This window comes from Lissotriton vulgaris, chromosome 2_1 (genome assembly GCF_964263255.1).
Source record: "Lissotriton vulgaris chromosome 2_1, aLisVul1.2, whole genome shotgun sequence".
NCBI classification, from domain to species: Eukaryota; Metazoa; Chordata; class Amphibia; order Caudata; family Salamandridae; genus Lissotriton; species Lissotriton vulgaris.
This window is the reverse complement of record NC_141687.1, coordinates 1579782213-1579807640: the sequence shown is the minus strand read 5'-3', so window position 1 is coordinate 1579807640 and position 25428 is coordinate 1579782213.

Genomic DNA, 25428 nt, shown 5'->3' with positions numbered 1-25428 from the left:
GGCAAGATTTTGCGGACTGATAATCAATTCAGAGGAAAAGTAGATAGTGAAGAAAAGAAACACGAGGAAGAACAAAGTAAAGACATATAAATGCAGATAGAAGACAATTACATAGGAGTGGGTTTGAGACAACAATTATCTATAAGAAGCAACTATATTCCAGTCTCTCATTAAGCCCCTTGGGCTGACAGGCATCTAGTCTTTTGATCCACTTTGAATACGATTGTTCAAATTACATGCAATACATTCTGGAAACCATTATTTAGGATTTACACCTCCTATAGGAGTGCCATTGGAAACAGTGCAAGCCCCCCTTGCACTCCTTCGTTTGTTGTCAAATTTTTGTCCCTACCGGCCGGAAGGGACCATTTCCTGGCACCCTAAAACACTTACCATTGGCTTACTGTATCACTTTGATGAACATTACACGCTTTGTGTGCCGCCATCTCCCTACATTTTGCTAATCAACGTACCTCTGGCCACGTTTGGCGAGCACCTACTGTCTAATCATGTCCTATGAAGAAATGGCAAGCACCACAGCCAATCGGGCTGACACCTTTGGGTTTTCCCAAGATGAAACTACACGCATCTATGCTTTGATTCAGGAAGCAGACCCCTCATCCACAAGCGCTTTCTCCAACCCCAGTATGTTGAGACAACTTTTATATACCTCTAAGAGAATCATTAACCAACGCTTACACGCTGGAACTCTCATCAGATATCACAAAGATCAACGTATCTCTAGAGGATTACGAATTTCCCTGAAGCCTACCCTATGTCGGAACAACCCGAAATTCACGGAACGATGGTACGCCATCCTCAACCGTTGTTCACTGGATCTAATCCTTCTCATTGTAGAAGAACTTTCAAAAGTCATCGATGATCTAGACAAGGAAATAACACAGATTTCACGCAACCTAGAAAACAACATGTCTAAAGAAGATCTTGATAAAGCTCTCGCTGACATCAACGTACAATTGGATAAGTACACGAAAGAGATAAACGATAGGAAAATCAGAAAGTATAGACGCGACACGATGGACTACAAACTGGGCGAAGTGTATAGTTGGGCAGAGGTCTATGCCCAACGTAGACAACAAAGACCATATAGCAACCCGTCCTCGGATGAAGGTAGTTCCACAGATGGCTCTACCTCCCAAAGAGGAAATACCAATTATGGCCGACCACCTAGGAATATTGTACCATCGAAAACACCTGTGAATATTCCTTCAACCACAGCCTCCACTTCTGGTGTTTCTTTTTTAGATGTAGGCCAAACTGCCAACGTCGAACCAGGCGGGGCAGAAACTCCAAGAGAAACAACCACCTCAATTGCTCAAGCCACCAGGAGCAAAAAACCCTCGTGATCAATATCTCTAAAACCAACCTATCTCAACTGCAATTATCTACCTTGGAACGTGGCATTTCTTTTGTTCCCACCTACAATTCAACTGAATTGGAAACGGAGATAAGCCTGTATAAATTCTTGAGAACTTTGAGACTTCGACACTTTTTCTCCAACGTGTGCCCTCCCACCAGTACACCGATCCAACATGCTTGTAAAGACTTAAGAAGCAGAAGTACATTTGTGGCTCCTGTTAGCCACAAAATACTTGACTCTTTTGAAACAATTACCTTGAATTCCATCAGAGAGATTTACAAAAAACCTCACCCTAAATTTAACAACTTCAACCTTAAGGAATCCAGAGCACTCAACCAAATTGTCAACAACCCTGAAATCATGTGCTGCAAAGCTGATAAAGGCGGTGCACTCGTAGTCATGGATAGTAATTTCTACCACACCAGTGTCAGTGAACATGTCAACGACAAGAACCTTTACATGAAGCTACCAAACGATCCTACCGACGTTTTTGCCAACATTCTCAAAACAATCTTGGATAAAGCACTCAACATGGGAACGATCACAGAAAAAGATCACAAATATCTAATACAACCTCATCCCAAATGTCCTAGCATTCACATGCTTCCCAAAATTCACAAGGATCTACACAAACCTCCTTTCCGCCCCATCGTTTCCACTAAAAATTCCATCCACGAACCCACCGGCAAGTTCATTGACCTATATTTACAAGACATTGTCGCTTCCATGTCCACTTACCTACGTGACACCACTGATTTCTTGAAGCGCCTACAAGAGGTTACCATCGAACCTGACAAAGTACACACCCTGGTTACCATAGATGTATGTGCTCTGTATACATCGATTCCACACAATAGAGGCTTGGAAGCCATAGAATCCTTCCTACTACACCATCCCATCGATGTCACTTTGAAAGTTCTGATACTTGAACTCCTGCAATATACATTGTATCACAGTTACTTTTCATACAACAACGAGTACTATCTTCAACTCGTTGGTACATCAATGGGAAATTGTGCTGCTCCCAGCTATGCCAACCTGTTTATGCACCGGATGGAACTAGATCACATCTTGAGTCACAACAAATGGAGTAATAACATTCTTACCCTTTGGAGGTACATTGATGACATTTTCCTCATTTGGATTGGCCAACCTGATGAAATCATGGAATTTCTGACACACATCAATTCTTTGGATGACCACATCAAGTTTACTCACACCATCAGCTCTCAAAGTTTGCCGTTCCTGGATGTCCAGGTCACACTACTCAACAACAAATTGACAACTAATCTCTTTGTTAAAACCACAGACAGGAACAACGCTTTGATGTTTACCAGTTGTCATCCGACACCACTCAAAACTCACTTGCCATATTCTCAGCTCCTAAGGGCCAAAAGAATCTGTTCAGAACCCGAAGCCTATGTAAACTCTGAAGAAAGAATATTACAAAAATACAGAGACAGGAAATATCCTGAAGTTACATTGCAAGCAGCCAAAACCCGAGCGGCTACTAAAACTCGAGCAGAACTTCTAAAGATCCACATCAAACTAACTGAGGAACAGAGACCAGTGTTCGTCTCTAAATACTCTACCAGAAGCAAGGCCATTAAAAATATCGTTCTAAAAAATTGGGACATGATTCGTTTTGAACCAGACTTCCAGGGCATTTTTAACACCAGACCACTTTTTGCATACCAGAGAGCTAAAAATCTAAAAAACATCCTCGAGACCAAACCCATTGAAACTTCTACCACATACCGTGGTACCATACCATGCCACAATTGTAGCCATTGCCACAATATAATTCCGGGTAACACCTTCAACCATCCATCGTCAGGAAAAGCCATCAAACTGAGAACCACCGCCACCTGTGACTCTACAAATTTGGTGTATCTACTTAAATGTCCCTGTGGACTGCCTTATGTAGGCAAAACCGAACGAAAGATTAAAGTTCGTTTAACCGAACATAAAAGCACTATCAGGAACAAGTCAACTAAAGCACCATTAGCTGCTCACTTCAGTACACACCAGCACAACGTGAGCCAACTGAAGTTCCTTGTTTTGGAGGTTGTGCCACTGAAAGTAGGCGTTGATAACAAGAAACTACTACTCCAAAGGGAGACAGTGTGGATCAAAAGACTAGATGCCTGTCAGCCCAAGGGGCTTAATGAGAGACTGGAATATAGTTGCTTCTTATAGATAATTGTTGTCTCAAACCCACTCCTATGTAATTGTCTTCTATCTGCATTTATATGTCTTTACTTTGTTCTTCCTCGTGTTTCTTTTCTTCACTATCTACTTTTCCTCTGAATTGATTATCAGTCCGCAAAATCTTGCCCTTATCTTCTTTTCCATTTTCTTTTTAATTCATTTCACCTTATCCACCTTATTCTTACTAGTTGTCATCACTTTCTTTCAATTCTCCTCCAAATCCAACAGTTTCCTTTCACCACTATTTTTTTCACCCTCATCTCTATCACTATAGCTGGTTTTCTTCCCTTTCCTTCTAGTTCTTTACTTATTCACACTTCGTCTCATTGATTCTTTCCTGTGATGTTTACTAGGATACACTGTGTTTGTTCCGAACCCACTCTAAGATGGCCGCCACTTCTGAAGCTTTATGTTGTGTTAGTCTATACACTATATTTGAGTTCATGCACATTTGACTCGTTATTTTCATGACACTTCACTTTCCCTTTTTTATAATCTGATATTTTTAACTCCTTGGGGCATGCGAAATTCACACACGTTTATTTCCATTCTTCGTTAGTCCGTCTTCACTTTCGCTCACCTTATTTACTTCCGCTATTCTGTCAGTCACGTCTAAACCCGAGGCACCACGGCGTTTGGCGCGTCGCGTCTTTCACCTACCGGTAAGCTTCTTTTCTCCTCACTTTCACTCGCTGACCAGTTTCCGTTACCTGGCACTCTTGTTCGGATATTTTATCAGTTGTTTCACGAGTCTATTTGGTTTTCAGTTTCACGCACTCATTAGGGGTCTTGGCTCCATTTGTCACCAGTCCGGGTTCCTTCGTCTTTTTAAACACGGCGATTCCTTTTTCTATTCACCACGTCGAATACAATAAGGTGCATTATTATTTTCTCCTTCTCTCTTCCATCACTAACAGAATGGCATGGGTCACTTTGCACTTATTTTCCTTTTCTCAAGATACCGATTATAAACTGCACGCTTTCTATTTTTTACTGACATGTTTTATTTTACTCAGCTTGTGGCCGCGTGCTCTCCTTCCTGATTGCGATTTATTTATTCACAGATCTGTTGCTATCCCCTGACGAAGGGCTCCGCCCGAAATGCATAGGGATGATGCATAGATTCATTGATGCTGTTTAAACGTTCCCTTTAACGTACTGTTCCATAAGGATGTCACTATGATGATTTAATATGTGACCCACTAAATAAATTCCTTGAGAAAGATTACTTTGAATACGATTGTTCAAATTACATGCAATACATTCTGGAAACCATTATTTAGGATTTACACCTCCTATAGGAGTGCCATTGGAAACAGTGCAAGCCCCCCTTGCACTCCTTCGTTTGTTGTCAAATTTTTGTCCCTACCGGCCGGAAGGGACCATTTCCTGGCACCCTAAAACACTTACCATTGGCTTACTGTATCACTTTGATGAACATTACACGCTTTGTGTGCCGCCATCTCCCTACATTTTGCCAGATATATAGACGACATCTTTTTTATCTGGACCAATGGGATAGATTCGCTTCGCGAATTTCTTGAGTGGATCAATCTGACAGATGTGAATCTTAAGTTCACTGCCCAACATAGTGACACACAGGTCGAATTTCTAGATGTTATCATTAAAAATCAGAACAACAAATTGATTGTTGATTTGTTTATAAAATCGACAGCGAGAAACACCTTATTACATTACAAAAGTTTTCATCCGCGGTGCCAAAAGGAGAGTATCCCCTTCTCCCAATTTCTCCGAGTTAGGAGGAACTGCTCCAATCTATCGGATTTTGACACTCAAGCACAAAAAATGAGACAGAAATTTCTCAACAGGGGATATCCTCACAGATTGATACGAGACTCATATAAACGTGCGAGATTCTACGACCGTGACCACCTTCTAAAAACTAAGACACCCACAGCCAATGACCAACTGGTATGTATTACAAAACATTCCACTCTTGACAAGACAGTCAGACACATTGTCAATTCAAATTGGCATATCCTCAACTCCAATCCCACCAGTATTAAACTAGAGAAGCCTATCTTTGCCCATAGGAGAAACAAAAACCTTAAGGATCTCATAGTACATTCTCGCTTTACATCTACGAATACTCAATCAGAATTTCTACAGAGATCAATTAGTAATAATTTCCCAGTTAGAGGCACTGTCAAATGCTCATCCTGTAAATCCTGCAGTAACATCATTGAAGGTGAGTTTTTTGAACATAATGGTTGTCGGACTTCTGCTCAAGACATGTGGAACTGTAAGACTATGAACTGCATCTATTTTATTTTGTGCCCATGCCAACTTGGCTATGTGGGCGAAACCTCTAGGTCGGTCCAAACCAGACTCACTGAACACAGGTCGGCTATCCGCACAAACAAACAACTAGCCCCCTTAGTGAAACATTTCAATGAAAACCACCATGCTCCAGATGAGTTTAAATGGCGCATTTTAGAGAAAATTAGACTCCCAAATAACAAAGGTGGTGATCTAGTGAGAAAGAAAAGAGAGGTGTTCTGGATTTTCTCCCTGGGAACGTTTAAGAGGGGCCTTAATGCCGAGATCCCCTGGGAGAACGCCATCCTTTAGTATCTGTAAGTAACCTAGTTTAAGTCACCTCAAGAATTTCTATTATTAATGGGATGTTTTTAGAACTATTGCCATGTAAATACGATTTAATTACACTCATTGGGAAATCTATACCTCCATCGGTAATGGATTTCTTTATTACCTATATGTCCTGCACTCATCGATCATGTGCGATGACTTTTCGAACTGTGAACACTTTGAGGTTTGGTAATCTCAGAACATTAATGAGTATATAAGATCTAGCTCTTTATACTTTATATACCATCCATAGGTCAGAAGACATGCCCCTTCAACTATTAAATAGGTATATGATAAAACCTCTTTTTTTAAACGAGCCCGAGTCGAGAATTCTCCCTCACTAGGTCAAGTTAAGATCCATATATCTTAATATTATGTCTCCCATGTAGAATTCCCCCAATTTATATTAAGTAGGTACATGTTCCAATCACATGTATATGCATTTAGTATATTGCTATCTTCCTTAAAGATGAACAATTCTAAAAGATATAAAGAATATTCTTAATAACGTACTATAGTACTTTAAAATACCAGGGTTAATATTAATTTCTCATCGATTTAATAATGGACACATTACTACCTTGAATAAAGAACAGAAAATCTAAAATAACCATACAAACCCGAGAATGTTCGGGCGCCATTTTGGATTGGGACGTGTTAGGTATAACTAACTCTCAAAGTAGTCCTTCGTTTATACCTATGAAGGTCAACAATAACGCTCGAATTTTCGCGCCAAAATCTTTGTTTAAATGGGACCTTCATTATCCGGCAGCTATCTGCATTTTTCGTGGAGGCCGGGTCCCCGCAACACGAGCGTCGGAGCAGCACCATCCTGCTGTCCGCCCGTCGCCTACTTCTCTAAGGTAAGAAATCCGGCGAGCAGGGCACTTTACACAATCTCCGCCACTCAGCTGGAGTACGGACTAAGTAGTCAACGTTATTGACTTCCAACCGTTACTCTTTTTATAGAAACGGCTGACTTATTTTCCGTGTGGAGGCCGGATTCATAGAAAACGAGCGTTGGAACAGCACCAACCTGCTGCTCGCGTACTGTTTTTAAATTTAAGGTAAGAATCCTGGATACTCGCAACCATCACTATCCTAACTTCATTATGGACCAATATACAAACGAACTAAATAGTTAACGCTATTGACTTCCAACCGTTACTCTTTTCATAGAGACGGCTGATTCATTTTCTATGTGGAGGTTGGATCAATATAATACAAGCGTTGGAACAGCACCACCCTGCTGCTCGCGTAGTGTTTTTATATCTAAGGTAAGAATCCTGGGTACTCGCAGCTATCATTATCCTAGCTTAATCATAGACTAATATGCAAACTTTATTGATCCACAACTGTGTCTCTTGTTACAGAGACGGGTGATTAACTTTATATGGGGAAATCAGATCCATAAAACACGAGAATTGGAACAGCACCTTTCTGCTGTCCACACGTTGTTTAATCACCATAGGTAAGAATCTAGACATACCATGCGCTTGAAATATTCTTCTAACAAATGTACCTCAATACAGATTGTGATTTAAACTTAGACTGACGCACCTTTATGTGTCTATCCACAGAAACTACCTTTTTACTTTTCCCTCCCCGAGCCTCCTAGTAGCGAGCAAGACTCATCGGATCACTATTCCGGTACACTTTATAAATATCCAAGGTAATTTAAACGCGGGGTAAATGAGACGCTTAGGAGTCTGCGATGTCACGCAAAATCAATTAACAGAGAAAGTACTCAATATCTATGCAGGCTATAGGAATTATTAAGCTCTTATAGTAATGCCTACAACATAGGTTTTTCACACTGGTTTCTGCTCTTTGTCATTACGGGGACCATCGCCTGCTTTATAGATCGGATCTGCGCTACGTATATCGCCTATTCCATCAACTTAAGTATTGGTTACGATGCCACTATTGTGGGGATCATGTACCTGTATACCCTGAAAACTCTATAATGATAGTTAACAACCTATTATGTTAGCAATTAAAGGTTCTTGCATTTCAAATATTTCCTTTCACCTTGTCCCCGATATACCCCGCCCTTTATTATTATTATTATTATAGGACTATCCACATGTCTTGCGCAGTAATCTTAAGCCATTCAGTCACATCTCTGAACAACCTCTCCTCAGGTTCTTTTTTTATCTAAATTATGTTTTTCTCTTATATTATCAGAACCTTCGTCTCTCTGAAAATAATCCAAATTATAGGGGTTATCACCTTCCATCACTGTTATTGTATGGATAGAGCATCCAATGTTTGTAAGTAATTCTTTATGTACTATAAACATATTTTTATGTCTGCATTTTGTTAGTAATAATATAAGATGATTCAACCCACTTCACATTCACAACCTCTATCAAGGGGGCGGTATGATATAATGTAACATTTGAAATCTAGCCAATGTATAGCAGTAAATCACAAAAATAGGCTATCAGCTATGTGTTTTTCTGACAAAGGTTGAAACCAGTTATGAAGGATCAATATATGTATCGCTATAGTTAGTCAGGTACTGTACAATCGACAGAGATCTTTCTGCTATTCATTGCCACTGTTTGGACAAATCGAGAAGGAGGGTTAGTGTGATAGTAAGGAATGTCATGTTTTGATATGTTGATATACGGAATGTATTTTAATAGATATTTTTCTTTCATATATGTATTTTCAGGATTTATCCTATGTCTCCTGAAGAAGGCGGTTCACTGCCGAAACGCGCGTCGAGTACCTATGTTCTCTTTTTAATATTTGATGTATTACATGCATCTCCATATATGAATTTTATGTACTGTTTATGAATTTTATGTTGTTTTGATTAATTGAACTGTTTGTAATTGAATCATTTTTTACTTCTATTATATGGGTTGACCCCGTGGTCACACACTATATGTTGTTTTTAAACAAATACTTATTAAAGATACATATTTTGTATAGATATAGTTATATGTTTGAATTTTCCTGCTTGATTACTGACCTATCCCGATTGTTCACAGTGTACACTAGACGTCCTGGGATTTTTCTCACACTAGTTGTTACCCTGCCCTAGGAGTCTATATACTACCCAGGGGGTCCTTGTTGTCTTCACCTGTTTACCCACAGCTTGTCTGTGTAGGGCTGTGCTTTTTGTGTATCATTACACTTGCTATCAAAGATTGTCAGTACCGACTATATCAATAGCTTGTCTCTGAGCTGTTTATACATCGTAACCATGGCCCAACTACCCACCTTTGGGTTTTCTGACGATGTATTCGCTTCCCTGGTAGGAACCAGTTCCGCAGCTAATAACAGTGGTACTACCACCATTACCAATAATGAAGACAGTCGAAAACTTCTAGAACTTAAAAAGAAATTAACACGCATGGAAGCCCACGGGGAATTTATATTAGCATATCTTAAAAATGGCATCATCCCCATGGGTCTCAGAGTACGTAATATTCCAGGCCTTTTTGTCCATCATAGGCCATTTCTTGAAAAATGGAGCCTTATTGCGAATAGGTGCTCCCGAGATCTTATGATCCTCATTATTGAAACCGCCAAGGAATTAGCCGCAGAAATCAAAAAGGAAATTGATGATTTAGAGACCAAACTAAAAAATTCTGGCAGTGTAGATGAGGCAATGAAGAAAATTGAAGAGGCTAATAAAGAAATAGAGTCATTTAGTGCATACCTTAATAAACGCAAAAATGACAAATTAACAAAGGACAAACGTTTCAATACATTAGAGGGTACCTACCCATACCTGAGGCAGGACTTCTACAAACAAAATCATTACAATGATGAAACTAGACCTACTCCTCAGAGAGTCAATAATTTCACAGACTCCTCTGACTCAGAGAATGAGGGAAACAGCAATTATTATGAGGCAGAAAACTATAATCAACATAATGGACCACGTGCAAAACAGCCTTTTTTAGCCAATCGGGGCCCACGACGGGGCAGACCCAGAGTCCATTTCCAGAATCAATCCAGGGGCAATTTCCAGCAGGCCCATCATCACCAGCAGCAACACCAACAATACCAACATCAACCACAGGAACCCCAATTCATCCGCGAAACGCGCAATCGCCAATATTGGGGTCAGGGGATGTGATCCCCATCTTTAATCTGTCCTCTAAACATCTAGACATTCATACTGAGACGCTACTCTCGAAAGGTCTATCATATGTCCCTCATGCACAAGTAAACATATTTGAACTACAAAAAGACATTATTTCTTTTTTTCGAAAAATCAGATTGAAAACGTTTTTTGCAGCCTCCAGTCTTGATACTAATGATATAACCCAGACAACTAACCAGGTAGCATTACCTTCCACTTTCAGTCCTTCCCTAGATCAACTAGGACCAGAGGTTGCTAGTTTTGAACTGGTTGTTCTTCAACAACTAGAGAGATCTCTTAGATTTATACCGAAGCCCATATATAATCTAAGTAGAGAGGAATCAGAAGCTCTTCGAAACCTAAGAAAAGACAACAAGCTAGTAATCAAGAGCTGTGATAAAGGAGGCGGCATAGTCCTATTAGACAGTGTACAATATGAACAAAAAATGATGAATTTGCTGTCAGATACCGCCACTTATTCCAAAATAAGAACAAATCCGCTTAGTACAATCTCTAAGAAGATACATAATCTAACACTATCAGCACTATCCTCGGGAGAGATCAATCAAAAAGAATTTGATTATCTTAATAACCATCAACACAAAACTGCATGCATTTATGGCATGCCAAAGATTCACAAAGACCAAATAGACCCTCCCTATAGACCCATTGTGTCCACGATAGGAACCAATACAGAACCTCTGTCTAAATTTATTGATTCATACTTACAGCCTCATGTCCCTAAAATCACCTCTTATATCAGAGATACAGGCGCAATGATTTCAAAAATAGAAAATCTACCATTCGATCCCAACAATAATCTGTTGGTGACGATGGACATAGAGGCACTGTACAGCAACATCCCGCAGCAGCAAGCAATATCAGCAACCAGTTGGTTCATTGACACCCACAACATCGTGTGCCCCAAAGACTTCCTACTCGACTTGTTACAGATTGTCCTCTCAGAGAACATTGTAGAGTTTGGAAGCTCTTTATTTCGCCAAGTTAAAGGCGTCAGTATGGGGGCATCTGTAGCTCCCTCGATTGCCAATATTTATATGGCAGCTTTTGAAGCTAGATTCATTTACAACGAGGTTGCCCCTTTCTATGAATCTATTTCCCATTGGTCCAGATATATAGACGACATCTTTTTTATCTGGACCAATGGGATAGATTCGCTTCGCGAATTTCTTGAGTGGATCAATCTGACAGATGTGAATCTTAAGTTCACTGCCCAACATAGTGACACACAGGTCGAATTTCTAGATGTTATCATTAAAAATCAGAACAACAAATTGATTGTTGATTTGTTTATAAAATCGACAGCGAGAAACACCTTATTACATTACAAAAGTTTTCATCCGCGGTGCCAAAAGGAGAGTATCCCCTTCTCCCAATTTCTCCGAGTTAGGAGGAACTGCTCCAATCTATCGGATTTTGACACTCAAGCACAAAAAATGAGACAGAAATTTCTCAACAGGGGATATCCTCACAGATTGATACGAGACTCATATAAACGTGCGAGATTCTACGACCGTGACCACCTTCTAAAAACTAAGACACCCACAGCCAATGACCAACTGGTATGTATTACAAAACATTCCACTCTTGACAAGACAGTCAGACACATTGTCAATTCAAATTGGCATATCCTCAACTCCAATCCCACCAGTATTAAACTAGAGAAGCCTATCTTTGCCCATAGGAGAAACAAAAACCTTAAGGATCTCATAGTACATTCTCGCTTTACATCTACGAATACTCAATCAGAATTTCTACAGAGATCAATTAGTAATAATTTCCCAGTTAGAGGCACTGTCAAATGCTCATCCTGTAAATCCTGCAGTAACATCATTGAAGGTGAGTTTTTTGAACATAATGGTTGTCGGACTTCTGCTCAAGACATGTGGAACTGTAAGACTATGAACTGCATCTATTTTATTTTGTGCCCATGCCAACTTGGCTATGTGGGCGAAACCTCTAGGTCGGTCCAAACCAGACTCACTGAACACAGGTCGGCTATCCGCACAAACAAACAACTAGCCCCCTTAGTGAAACATTTCAATGAAAACCACCATGCTCCAGATGAGTTTAAATGGCGCATTTTAGAGAAAATTAGACTCCCAAATAACAAAGGTGGTGATCTAGTGAGAAAGAAAAGAGAGGTGTTCTGGATTTTCTCCCTGGGAACGTTTAAGAGGGGCCTTAATGCCGAGATCCCCTGGGAGAACGCCATCCTTTAGTATCTGTAAGTAACCTAGTTTAAGTCACCTCAAGAATTTCTATTATTAATGGGATGTTTTTAGAACTATTGCCATGTAAATACGATTTAATTACACTCATTGGGAAATCTATACCTCCATCGGTAATGGATTTCTTTATTACCTATATGTCCTGCACTCATCGATCATGTGCGATGACTTTTCGAACTGTGAACACTTTGAGGTTTGGTAATCTCAGAACATTAATGAGTATATAAGATCTAGCTCTTTATACTTTATATACCATCCATAGGTCAGAAGACATGCCCCTTCAACTATTAAATAGGTATATGATAAAACCTCTTTTTTTAAACGAGCCCGAGTCGAGAATTCTCCCTCACTAGGTCAAGTTAAGATCCATATATCTTAATATTATGTCTCCCATGTAGAATTCCCCCAATTTATATTAAGTAGGTACATGTTCCAATCACATGTATATGCATTTAGTATATTGCTATCTTCCTTAAAGATGAACAATTCTAAAAGATATAAAGAATATTCTTAATAACGTACTATAGTACTTTAAAATACCAGGGTTAATATTAATTTCTCATCGATTTAATAATGGACACATTACTACCTTGAATAAAGAACTGAAAATCTAAAATAACCATACAAACCCGAGAATGTTCGGGCGCCATTTTGGATTGGGACGTGTTAGGTATAACTAACTCTCAAAGTAGTCCTTCGTTTATACCTATGAAGGTCAACAATAACGCTCGAATTTTCGCGCCAAAATCTTTGTTTAAATGGGACCTTCATTATCCGGCAGCTATCTGCATTTTTCGTGGAGGCCGGGTCCCCGCAACACGAGCGTCGGAGCAGCACCATCCTGCTGTCCGCCCGTCGCCTACTTCTCTAAGGTAAGAAATCCGGCGAGCAGGGCACTTTACACAATCTCCGCCACTCAGCTGGAGTACGGACTAAGTAGTCAACGTTATTGACTTCCAACCGTTACTCTTTTTATAGAAACGGCTGACTTATTTTCCGTGTGGAGGCCGGATTCATAGAAAACGAGCGTTGGAACAGCACCAACCTGCTGCTCGCGTACTGTTTTTAAATTTAAGGTAAGAATCCTGGATACTCGCAACCATCACTATCCTAACTTCATTATGGACCAATATACAAACGAACTAAATAGTTAACGCTATTGACTTCCAACCGTTACTCTTTTCATAGAGACGGCTGATTCATTTTCTATGTGGAGGTCGGATCAATATAATACAAGCGTTGGAACAGCACCACCCTGCTGCTCGCGTAGTGTTTTTATATCTAAGGTAAGAATCCTGGGTACTCGCAGCTATCATTATCCTAGCTTAATCATAGACTAATATGCAAACTTTATTGATCCACAACTGTGTCTCTTGTTACAGAGACGGGTGATTAACTTTATATGGGGAAATCAGATCCATAAAACACGAGAATTGGAACAGCACCTTTCTGCTGTCCACACGTTGTTTAATCACCATAGGTAAGAATCTAGACATACCATGCGCTTGAAATATTCTTCTAACAAATGTACCTCAATACAGATTGTGATTTAAACTTAGACTGACGCACCTTTATGTGTCTATCCACAGAAACTACCTTTTTACTTTTCCCTCCCCGAGCCTCCTAGTAGCGAGCAAGACTCATCGGATCACTATTCCGGTACACTTTATAAATATCCAAGGTAATTTAAACGCGGGGTAAATGAGACGCTTAGGAGTCTGCGATGTCACGCAAAATCAATTAACAGAGAAAGTACTCAATATCTATGCAGGCTATAGGAATTATTAAGCTCTTATAGTAATGCCTACAACATAGGTTTTTCACACTGGTTTCTGCTCTTTGTCATTACGGGGACCATCGCCTGCTTTATAGATCGGATCTGCGCTACGTATATCGCCTATTCCATCAACTTAAGTATTGGTTACGATGCCACTATTGTGGGGATCATGTACCTGTATACCCTGAAAACTCTATAATGATAGTTAACAACCTATTATGTTAGCAATTAAAGGTTCTTGCATTTCAAATATTTCCTTTCACCTTGTCCCCGATATACCCCGCCCTTTATTATTATTATTATTATAGGACTATCCACATGTCTTGCGCAGTAATCTTAAGCCATTCAGTCACATCTCTGAACAACCTCTCCTCAGGTTCTTTTTTTATCTAAATTATGTTTTTCTCTTATATTATCAGAACCTTCGTCTCTCTGAAAATAATCCAAATTATAGGAGTTATCACCTTCCATCACTGTTATTGTATGGATAGAGCATCCAATGTTTGTAAGTAATTCTTTATGTACTATAAACATATTTTTATGTCTGCATTTTGTTAGTAATAATATAAGATGATTCAACCCACTTCACATTCACAACCTCTATCAAGGGGGCGGTATGATATAATGTAACATTTGAAATCTAGCCAATGTATAGCAGTAAATCACAAAAATAGGCTATCAGCTATGTGTTTTTCTGACAAAGGTTGAAACCAGTTATGAAGGATCAATATATGTATCGCTATAGTTAGTCAGGTACTGTACAATCGACAGAGATCTTTCTGCTATTCATTGCCACTGTTTGGACAAATCGAGAAGGAGGGTTAGTGTGATAGTAAGGAATGTCATGTTTTGATATGTTGATATACGGAATGTATTTTAATAGATATTTTTCTTTCATATATGTATTTTCAGGATTTATCCTATGTCTCCTGAAGAAGGCGGTTCACTGCCGAAACGCGCGTCGAGTACCTATGTTCTCTTTTTAATATTTGATGTATTACATGCATCTCCATATATGAATTTTATGTACTGTTTATGAATTTTATGTTGTTTTGATTAATTGAACTGTTTGTAATTGAATCATTTTTTACTTCTATTATATGGGTTGACCCCGTGGTCACACACTATATGTTGTTTTTAAACAAATACTTATTAAAGATACATATTTTGTATAGATATAGTTATATGTTTGATTTTTCCTGCTTGATTACTGACCTATCCCGATTGTTCACAGTGTACACTAGACGTCCTGGGATTTTTCTCACACTAGCTGGCCCCACAGACTCCATCGATGACTCCATTATCCGCTGCTATATGCAGATGTGCAGATGTGAGTTAGTGACTACGCCTCTTTACAGATACAGTTCCAGAGCATTCCCCATATGGTCAGTCTCTCCAGGCAACAGGACATCTCCCCCACCTCGAGGCCTCTGTCTCACCTCTGGGAGCAAGTTGACATCTCATTAAGGAACTATTCAGGCAGTCAAACTGTGATTTAAAAGTACAATTTTTTAAAAATATTTAGTGGAAATCCGACTTTCCAAATTAATTGGATTTGTAATAAATATTTTTAAAAGTCCAAGAATTAACCTTTTCGTTGGTTTCTCAATGGAGACCACATTATTATATTTTAATTTAAGTGCCCAAAGTGTTCTATGGAACAGCAAGTTGTGCTACAGTGAAAATAGTTTTTGGGCCTTGTTACTTTAAGAATATGTTTTACATTACAGTTTTACATGTCCTTTCATTAATTATCTTGCACACTTTCTCATTGGGCTATAAGGGTTACTTAGGGGATGACTTAATATCTCAAAGGAAGGATTGGGCCTGCCATAAGAGTACATCAACAATAAAAAGTGACAGAGAGGAGATCATTTCAATGATGAGGTGTTTAACAAAAGCATAAGCTATTAGCACAATCTTCATGATAATATACATACTCCCCAATGTATGCCTCCATCAATTAAAAGAAATAGTTTACCTCAGAAACAAAGTAAAAGAGGAAATCCATGGATTGGTCTTTATCTCTTGAAGCATCAAAACAAAACTATGGCCATTTGTAGTGGTGGGCAAAACATTCATGAGGAGTTTGAGGTGCTTTGCCAAGTTTGTGCTCTGTTCACCTCCGCATGTCAGAGTTTTTTCTAAAATATGGCTCTCCAATGTTAATTTGGCAAGGACCAGCAAGAATGTGCACCCCTAGCGTGATTTATGAGCACTATAACACCTCCCAACAAGAGTTCCTGAGCTGGCTGTTGTAGCAGGTCGCTACTGTTTACTCTGAGAAAGCTGAGGCTCGAGTAGAAATGAACTTGAGTAGCAGAAAGAAGCAGCACTCTCTGGCGCGCTGCACAGTGCCATTTGCACTGATTTTAAGTGACGTGCCGAACTCCACCCAATTGTGGGATTTAGCGGAATATTGCAGATTTTTAGGTATCACTGTGGAATTCCAATGAGTGAAAATCCATGATTTCCGCCCACCCCTAGCTATTTGTTAGAAATTAGGTTTATGACTGGCAGAGGTATGCACCCTGTCCGAGTATGAAACACAATCCTAGTCAGGTTAAGTCATAGTACACCCAAACTTTTCCTGTGCTAACCATCTAGTAGCTTGGCACAGAGCAGTCAGAATTAACTTAAGAGGCAATGTATAAAGTATTTGTGCAACACCATCAACACATCAAAGAGTAATACAGGGAAAAAAAAAACAAAAGACTCCATATGAATTTAGAAGAATAGACAGTCATTTTGCTAAAGAAAACAATGCCTAAACAACAAAAATCCAATCAGAAGAAGTCGACATGTGAATTTTTAAAGATTAAATGCAAAAATAGTGCTTAGAAGCAGCATGCGCCCAAAGAGATAATTGGTCGCACTAGACTGCGACAAAGTCAAGAATTCAGGCCAACCATGATGGAGTACGGGTAGGATAGAGGATCCACGCAGGGTCGGCTGAGCAAAAGGAACTTGGTTCTGGTTGCAACAACGAGATGCAGGATGCAGCCAAGCGATGTGTCGCTAATTCCCATGCAACTATGTTGATGTGTCAGTTCTGTGAGCGATACACCGGTTCTGAGGTACAGCACTTTCCAAATGCAATGCCCTGTAGAGATGATGCGTCGATATTCTCTACACAGTATTGGCAATGCATCTATTCTGAAGGGGCATTCAGGAGGGGGTTCCAAGTACGATGCATTAATCTGGTCCCCTCATCAGTGGCGCAACAGTATTGGCGCAACAGTATTGATGCGTGGGTTCTGTCAGAGGCAGTACTTTGTCCTCACTTCCAAAGGCCCAGGACTGGGTTGGCACCACTTGCCAGAGCAAGTCTTTCAGCAAGTAAAGTCCAGCTACTGTTTTTAGGTTGAAGGAAAATATTTGATATCCCTGAGACTTCAAAACAGGTGGCAAGCCACCAAACCCTTGGAGATACGGAGGCTCTGGGATGTAGAGATGCATGTCCTGTTTTTCCCACTCTCAAGCAAGAGGGAATCTAGCAGCACGCCAGCACAACAAAACAGTCCAACTGAGTGGCAATCTCTCCAGCAGCACAGTGGTCCATCTTCCTGGTCAAATGTACTCCGCTCCAGACGTGTTTTGAGTTGGTGAAGTCAGAGGTACAGTACTTATACCCAGTTGGGCCTTTGAAATGGGGAACACTTCAAAAAGATGCCTTTGAATTACAAAAGTTTCTGCCTTTCCAGCGCTGGCTCCAAACTCACTACAGAGGGGGATGAAGCCTTTTGTATTTGGAGAAGACACAGTACTTTGAGGTGTAAGTGTCAGCTCCTTCCTTCTATCATGCCCAGGATGGCCCATCAGGATGTGGATGGCCCATCAGTCACACAAGTTCCCTTTGTGTGTGGCTTTCTAGAGCGAATGTGCAAAGCAAGTTGTCACCCACCCCAAAGGTTTATATGAGACAACCATGCATGCCTAAATCACCCATGCCTAATTAATGCGGTATGAACAATGACCACGTCTTTACCATGCATGCCATCACTACGCATGTCTTTACTATAAATTTCATTGTAAAGGCATGATTGCTAAAAGTATATGCGTGGTAAAGTACACACCTCAACCCCCTGCACTGCGCCCTAACACCCAATATCCAAGCCCTGCAATCCACCAAGCCCAAGCCCTTTAAACTATCCAGACTACCATCCATGAGCTCTAAAAGCAGGCCCCTGCAGCAAAAAATACCCCAATCCCAGCCCGCCCACTCAAAGGCATAAAACTGCCCCTTCCCCACAGCCCTGAAACTTTCTTAAAGCGGCTTTTTCAGAATTGCAACTTAAAATCAAACGTTACCATAAATCATGTTTTTAAATTGTGATTCCAGAGGCTCCCATCTCTTATCAATTAAAAATGATACTTATAAAATGCAGTAAGGCAAACTCAATGTTATCTTTTAGGAGAGATAGGCCTTGCAGTAGTGAACAACGAATTTCAGAGTATTTCACTACCAGGACATGTAAAACGTAAAAGTATGTGTCCTGCTTTTTAAAAACACTGCACCCTGCCCATGTGCTGTCCAGGGCCTACCTTAGGGGTGACCTATGTGTATTAAAAAAGAAGGCTTGGGCCTGGCAAGTGGGTTAACCTGCCAGGTCGACATGTCAGTTGAAATCTGCGCACACAGGCTCTGCAGTGGCAGGCCTGAGACCTGTTCAAAGGGCTACTAAAGTGGTTGGCACAATCAGTGCTGCAAGCTCACTAGTAGAATTTAATTTAGAGGCCCTGGGCAGTTGTTTTGCACTCTACTAGGGACTTGTTAGTAAATTAAATATTGCAATTGTGGATAAGCTATTGTTAACATGTTTTAAATTCCGTGCACATGCACTTTAACACTGATTAGCAGTGGTAAAGTGCCCAGATTCCTAACACTAACAAAAATAGTGTTGAACATAGAAAATCTTCTCAGCGGGTCTCACTGATACTTGGTCCTTTTAAACCACCAAAGAAAAAATTGGCACAGAAGCTGTAATATAAAATACATTTTTATTAAACCTCAGATGAGGGAGACTACATCACACAGAAGCCTTAGCAACTGAATGAGGTAGTCTAAGGAGTACAGAAAACTGGGGCCTTACATAAGCTTAGGGTTACATAGTCGATACAAAATGGGATGATAGACGGAGCGTTTGAGCAAATCAAACACTCACCCCCAGTCAACTGATCTGGGTTTAATCCATCACCATTCTTTAGCTCACTCAGCCACCCCAGTTCAGACATGGCCATATGCAAATCAGTCTGACCCTGTGCCTCATGGTAACAGTCCAGCACGAACTGCCAAGCTATGTGTTCCCTGGACCGGAAACAAGCATCCTGGGACCGGTGTCGGATTCATAATCCTCATCAGCCAGGCTATCTTGAATCCAGTGGCCAAGTGAGCAAGGGACTCACATCTGAGCATACCCTGCCAACTTTGGGCGAACAAAGCGATACAAAAGAGGATGATGGACGGAGCGTTTGAGCAAATCAAAAACTCACCCCCAGTCACCCCCAGTCAACAGATATGAGTTTAATCCATCACCTACTACTGTACTTCATGACTGCCACACACCCATTTCAGAAACCACAATCTTGGATCTTGAGAACAGAGGCGTCAGGCAACAGCTAGGGTTGGTTGCGCAGGAGCACTATGAAATGGGAATGGCAGGTGGTGCGGATACAGGAGCCCGCCTTTGCTTTTGTGGACATGCATCCAAGACATGTGTGAGGGAGTTTGATAGGGCTGGCTGTGAGACTCCTCCGACTCTGGCAGCTGTTGGTTGGAAGGTACCAGAGGCCAACAAGTGCAGCACAGCCAGCAGCTTTGTCTGCGGAGTGATGTTGGTTGTCCACTGTGTTGGTACCGTCAGCCTGTGGGCAATGTGGGTTAGGATGCGGAGGATGGTTGTCCTTTTGAGCCTGTAGTGGGAAATGACATCCTTTGGCGTCGAGTCTCTGAGGCTGGTGCATTTTAGGAAGGTCTGCTGTCTTTTTCTGCGCTGCCTCTGTGGTAGTCCGGGGGGGTCCTGGGGGTGGGGCGGTCCTGGAAGTGGTGGTGGTGGGTCGTGTGGCCCTCTTGGGTCTCCGAGCTGCATGATCAGTGCCTCCATGACATGTGTTGGTCTTCAGATGTGGCTCTGGGCTTGGCTCCCTTTCACACTGCAGGTTGTCATCCTGCTTAACACCTGTAAAATGCAGGTGTTAAATCCCTACTGCTAACAAGCCTTATTGCCTGTTTTTGTATTGCATTGCAGATCTGGCTGGTCATTGAGAATATCGCGAAGTGGTGTTTTCATGTGTTTTTGCACAGGATCGCCTACTCTGCATATCATTAGTGTTATTTGTCGCTCTCATCTGTGGCAATGTTTTTTGCAGAAGCTATCACTGGAAAACTGGTGATTTCAGCAGTTTTCACCAGGTTGAGAATGGGGTGATAATTATTTTGCCACTTTTGCTGAGCTAAAGTGCCGATAACTCGGCAATAAAACCTTGAGAATATGCACCCAAGTGAGGGGTAAGGCTGGTCAAAGAGAGAGCATGAATCTGTAATTTTTATGTTCCGTGCGCAGCTCCGAAACAAAACTGCTTTTATGTCTAGGAGAAAGACATAATAGTGTTGGTCAGAAACAGTTAGCTGCACAGCTTGATCTCAGCTTACTCTTCAGGGTGGCAATCATGAAGACCTTAGTTTCAACAAACAAGCAAAAATGTCATGAGGCTATTCAGAAAGATAACTCATACCCTGTAACTTTACTCTTACAATTTTGAGTAACTTTACTACTTTGTCTTTTCACAAAATCCAAATGTAATGTTATTCAAAACTGTAGCGTTGAATGGTGTGCAGAATTTGCCCAGGGCTCTGGCCATGGTTCAGCATGCACCTGAAGGGCGGGCTCGCATGAATGGAGAAATGAAGGAGCGCAAGACCGCTCGGGGTCTTGACTCATACATGCGAAGTATTGTGTGTATCTGCATTGCCCCATATATATATATTACCTACTGGCAGTCACCAGTAGGTAGTTATAGTTAGAACCTAATTTCCATAGAAAAGCATTTTTTGATTTGGTAATAACATTGGCGTTGTTTACGAATCTTCGTGAAATTCTTCAAAACAAAAGTCTATCCAGGTCAGCTCCTATCCTGAAAGTTTGGGTGGGATTCGTCCAGCCGGGGCTGAGAAAAAAGGGGGTCCCAAAACTCATTTTTCTGGTGTTTATTTCCATAGGAAACTTTGAGACAGGCTACAACCCGAACTGCTGAATGGAATTACACCAAATTTGGTAGAAATGTAGCCCTTTTAAAAAAATAAAGTGTAAATCTGTTCAGTAGTTGCTGAGAAATTAAAAAAATAAAGGTTTCAATATCTACGGCCGCGGTGGGTTTGCAACCCCTCCCGACCAGGTGCTTCATTTTAATTGGATGCCAACACTCCGAAACCAGAATGTGTTGGCAGCCATTTTCTGACTCAATAACCCAGTCAGAAGTAATAAGATCAAATTAAAGATGAAAATGAAGAAAAGGGGGCAGGGTAGAAACATCCTACCGCCCTTGGCCTGTTTAGGGAGTCCCACAAGGCCCCTTGGGCAAAAAAAAGCACATTTAAAAAAAAGAAGAAACTGCTGAATTCGCGCTGGGGTCATGGATTCTGCCGAGAAATTAAAAAAAGAGACATTTCATTTAAAAAAGCCCCCTGGTGGGTCAGGTCCTGAGGGCAATCGAAAAATAATCTGCAGCGGCCCACGGGGCCCTTGCAGCCCCGGGGATGGCCACCTCTCTGGGGCACAAATTGAAATTAGTGAGAGGCCTTGCGGGACCCCCAAACCCCGGGAACCACCACCCCCGGGGCGATAAATAAAAATGGGTGTGGAGGGAAGCTCATATCCCCCACACTGCCCTGGGAACCACCACCTCCCAAGGCACTTAATATTTAAATTTGGGGGTCTGTTATGGACTCCCGTGCACCGGGGATCACCACCTCCCCGGGGCTTTAGATATTTTGGGAGGGGGCAGCACAGCCCCCCTTGTGGAGCTCTTGAGGGCCCTGGGGACCGCCACCACCCATTGTAGTGTCATGGGGTGTCCACCCCTGGAACCTTGCTGTTTTCTATGGTAGGGCGGGAGCACAGTTCCCACCCTACCATAACAAACTCTGCTTTGGATTTTGGAAGCGGGAGCAGGGAAACCTGCTCTCTCTTTCAAAATCCAAAGCAGAAATGCTTTTCCACCTGGGGAGCTGCATATAAGCAGCTCTCCGTGTGGAAAAGAAATGCCGGCTCCCGTAGGAGACGGGGAGCCGGCAAGACTGTGGGGGTATTGGGGCTTTCCCATGGTCCCCAACAAAAAGGACAGGCCCCGGGGGATGGGTCCCTGGGGCCAAAAGTGGCCTGAGAGGGAAGCCAAATGGCCCTCCTCCCATTTATTGTATTAAAAAATGTACATGTGGGCATGCTTTGGGGAATGTGGTCACCGAGGCAAATGTAAATTAGTGAAAGTGGACTTTTTTTATGGAGTCGTGACCCTAGCATTACCCCTGTGTGAACGCGATGGGTGCGTGGCTCTCAGCGTGGCCCCCGTATGAACGCAATGGGTGCGTGGCTCTCAGCGGCGGGCCCCCATATGAACGAGATGTGTACGCGGCTCTGGAAGTCGCGGTGGGTGCGCTACACCAAGCAAGAAAAAATATACATATTTTTTCAAAAACAAAATATTATGTTGGGTTATTAGGAGGCTCTGAAAAGAGCCCTTGTATTTATTGGGAAATTTTTGTAGCTACATGTAAATTCTGATACAGAGCCTTAGGTTGCTGATAAGGACCCTGTTTTCATCATTTGTGAAATGTTCACCATCACTCCTGTAGATGCCATCCATATCAAAATGCAGTCTGTGTTGTATATGGAGCCCATCCTCTGGTCTCTGAGATAAGCAGAAACAGCTTTATTGACATTTGTTCTAGATTTCTCAATCTGTGGACATAATTGATTGGACCACTGCCATTTCTGTCTTTTGGACCACTGCCATTTCTGTCTTTGGCATATGTTAGTGTATACAATGACAGCTTGCGACAAAAGCAACATCAATTATACAAAGGTGTCCTTCATTAACATTTGGAGCCATACCCCAGTCAATGCACCTAGGTCATTGCCTCCACAGTGGACAATCATGAGGTCAGGGGGGTGGAGATGTAAAAAGGTTTAACCCAAAGGCATCAATTGGTGCCACTTTAATCCTCTTTGTCCAATTCATTTAAAGTCCACATTTTGCAAAGCTAGATCTTTGTCAATACCTCTGTGTTCAGCATACCTTCTGCACCAGAAAGCATAGCTGTGTCCCACAATCCACACTCTAAGCCGCTTGAAGGGAAGTCTGGATGTACTGAAAAGATGTCTGTAGCTGAAGGAGGCAGTTGGTATAATGAGAGGTATCTAAAATGGTGGACAAGATGCAGTTTTTGAAAAAATAAGAGAAATGATTGGCTGTTTTAGAACATTATATAGTCAAAAATAGGGTTCATGTTTCTGTGTTTAAAAAGCATATTTCTTATTGGTTGGTAAAAAAATGTTTTAAAGGTACATTAGATAGGAGAAGCTCATATTTTGGAAAGTCAAACACACTTGCTGTTTGTATTTGTAACATTGTGTGCTGAACTTGTGACCTGTGAGTTCATTCGAGTGTTCCATGTACTGTTGTATGGAAACAGGCATTAAAGAGAATAGTAGTAGGTTTGAAAGTTAACTGTGGCATTTAAATGTGAATTTGTTATAAATATTAACGTAATATGTTATTGTAGTGAGGCTTCCCAAGTCAGTGCTATCTTTAGAAGTAGTGTATTATAAAAAAAAGTGGCAAAATTATTTGTATTACATTTCTGAACTCCTGTATGGATTTGCGGTGCCATTGCTTACGGTGAAAGCTGCGGGCACGACTCCAGAAAATGTCAGCACCATTTTGGGTTTAGTTAGAAGTCAGTTGGCAAGGGTTGATATGTGTAACCAATAAAAATGTTTTTTAGAATTTGAAATAATCTGGGAAGCAATGTGATTTGTCATTTACATCTATATGTGTGGAGAAAGAGAGGGAAACTTTGCCATTAATGGTTTCGATAAGAGCAGTGCAATATATTGATTGTGTGCATGAGGAAATCTGTTCTAAGTTTCTGATACTTCATAATCTACAAATCAATTTGAATGGTGAGTTATAAATTTGTGATGAGTACTATGTGGTGCCTATGTTTTTAAAGATAAAATACAAATCCTGAAATTTGAAGTTTGAGATGTTCGGAAGTGTAGAAATATTTATTGCAGTTTTTTGGAATGTATTTAAATGTTGTTTAATATAGATTCTGTATAGTATTATGTGCATTGGGATTGCTGATCATTGTAGTATATTTCTGTTTGTGGATATGTACATGTGTAGTGTACTGCATAATTTTAGCTATTGCTTTCAAATTGGAAGTGCATATGTTGAGATAAGATATTAGTGATGAGACTAGTTTTTATAAGTCTCTAGAGAGGTACAGTTGAAATGTGCAATATCATTTTTAGTGAATGGTTTAAAATTGAAGTTTGTTCTTTGAATTTATAAGGTGTAGATAGTGTTGTGGTAGAGAGATATCCATGTATGTTTTTCAGGAATATGGTGGGACTTATAGCAGAGAAATGTGAATGGTTCCTGCTTTGTTTTTGGCTAGGTGTAACATTAAATTCCTTATAAAATGGTAAAGTAGCAGCGGATATTCATGCACTACTTCAATCCCATAAGCACTATCCTTGCAGTGCAGCCATCGCCCTGTCAGTACACATACACTTGTCCACTCACCCATCCAGCACCATACACTCATCCAATCAGTCCGCCAATACTCAAACACTTATAAATTCACCATCCAGTCTCTTTGCAGCACTGTACAAAATCAAGTCACTACACATGTACTCATGGAATGATACAGGCACTAACATATTCACTGCTACAAATTCTCTCTGCACTATCCACGAAGATCTCTAACCACCTACATACTACTGATTCACTTCTCCAATTACCCAGGAAGTACCTATGCAGTCCAGTTATCTCCCTGTCACTGCCCATGCACTCTTACAATGAGCCA